The following is a 2,479-nucleotide window of genomic DNA, read 5'->3' as shown; positions in this document are numbered from 1 at the left end:
TTTTTAATGAGAGAAATAAAAATAAAAATAAAAATAAATTTATTTTTTTTAAATTTATACAGATGTATTTCATTACATTGGAATATTTTATTCTATTTCAAATAAATCTAAATACTAAAAACTTTAATGAATAACAAAACTTTCACACGTTTTTGTTAATTTTCAAATGGAAATAAGAATAGTATAATGCAATGTTATTAGAGTGTTGCGTATTTAATATTTTAGGAAAATTTTCATATATACCACCACTTTATTGGTATAGCAGTATAACATGTATGAATTGGTGGCCAGTAAAATTTTTGTCTTCATACATGGTGTGTATTGACGAAAAAGTCCATAAAAGGGCAAGAAAAAGACATTTAGGCTGTGTTTAGTTTATGTATAGGTGAAGATATAAACACAAATATATAAATATTGAACATATATATAAAGAGACACAAAATTTTTATTTTGTTTGATAATTATGCTCAAGACAGAACATAAATTGTAAAAATCAATATTATTTTTATCTCCAAAAAAAATTACCATAATCACTATTATTAAAAATAAAAATGAAAAAACTTGTGTATTAACTTTTGTGTTTTAGTGTCTTAATAAAATGACAGTACACAAATTTTATGTATTTATCTACCACTTATCTTTATTTAATTTATATATTTGAAAACCAAACATGAACATAGATATGAGTGTGTCAGTGTATCTCAAAATTTGATGGACACACCCACTAAACAAACGGTGCCTTAGGGATAATAAACCTGTAGCTAAATGATGATTTGTATTGACAAGCCAGCCACATTAGAATAAATTCTGATGGCTTGGAGCTGATGGGCTCTATAAATCAAGTGTGTATGTATATGGGATTATTTATTGGTTTGTAAATGAAAAAATAATTAAATAATAAAGTAGGCTGAATTATTTTTTACTAACATTAATGCATGCCCAAAAAGAATAGATAATTTTTTAATTAGTGTTCTAATAATACGTTATAATGGCCCAAAGAAATACATAGGTTATATAATTAATTATTTATCTATTATGCAGGAAACAATAAAAAATTCGTTTTCTAAACTTTTTGGTCGAAAAGTTTAATTTTCAACAAATTTTAATTATTAAAAGTTACTAAATTTATTAGACAAATTAATTTTTATGTTAAATTCTGTAAAAAAAATAGACAAATTAACTTCTATTATTATTTAAAAAAATATTTAAAAATCATTAAAATTTATTATATTTTATTATCACTTAATTATAAGCTCAATTTTTTTAGTTTGTGTTTTTTAATCTAGTAATCTAATAATATAATTTCAGACATTAATAACTAAGTGATGATAAAAAATAATAAATTTTGATAAATTTTAGTATTTTTTATTATTTAATAAAAATATGAATATCTATATAGACAAATAATTTAATATAAAAACTAATTTTTCTAATAAAATATAACTTTAAAGAATGATTTGATAATTAAAATTTATTAAAAAAATAAAATAATGTTTCATAAAAATTTTCTTAAATATCGATCTAGTTATAAATTAATTAATACTAACTTACGATGACTAAGACTAGTAACTTTGTTTAATCTAAGGCATGATGACGAATAATTTTGCATCCCAAATAAAACCAATTTAATAAAATTTTGTTGAATCAAAGGTCATTTCATGTAAGGTGAACTTGTTCTATCTATAATCATAAACATGAACAATGTTTATTTGTTTTCATTAAAGACAAATTTTTAATTTTTTGTTATTAGGATCTCTTCCACCGCTAAGTGAAATAGATATATTGGTAATGAATTAGTCATGATATGAATGATAATAAAAATTTTATGATAGTAATTACTAATATTATAGTAACTAAAATAAAAATTTTCTGATTTTTTTTTTTGTTGTGTCTTGATTAATATATAATTTTTATCAAAAAATATTAGTATTTGTGTTAGTTTTTATACTTTTTTAATGAAATAAAAACTTTATTTAAATAAATTAAACACTATAAATGATATTTTTTTCTTTCATTTAAATCAACACTAGCCAATAATTCATCATGTATATATTACATAATTAAAGAATTATGCATAAAGTTTATTTTAAATATAAGTAATTTTAATTTTTATATTAAAAATATAAAATTATATAGCAAAAATAAGAGAATTGAAATCATAGACTAGTTAATTTTATGTAGTTACTAATAAAAATATATATGATACTACTTAGCAATGATGTCAAAATAAAACTCGTTTTTTTATTAATGAAAAAATTTTCATTATATTAATTATTTATCTTCTTTGCTTTAACTTGTGTATATATATAAGAAATCAAATAATGTTAAATAAGATGTCATCTTTAAAAAAAAATTTCACTTAATTTTTTATTCCAAATAAATAGGATGATAAAAAATAACTTATTATTATTATTACATTTTTAACAACATTTAATAAACTATACTTGTTAATTAAATTGAAATATTGTAACATTTGTTC

This window comes from Arachis duranensis, chromosome 8 (assembly GCF_000817695.3).
Source record: "Arachis duranensis cultivar V14167 chromosome 8, aradu.V14167.gnm2.J7QH, whole genome shotgun sequence".
NCBI classification, from domain to species: Eukaryota; Viridiplantae; Streptophyta; class Magnoliopsida; order Fabales; family Fabaceae; genus Arachis; species Arachis duranensis.
The sequence above is the reverse complement of the archived record's forward strand: the minus strand, read 5'-3'. Positions refer to the sequence as shown.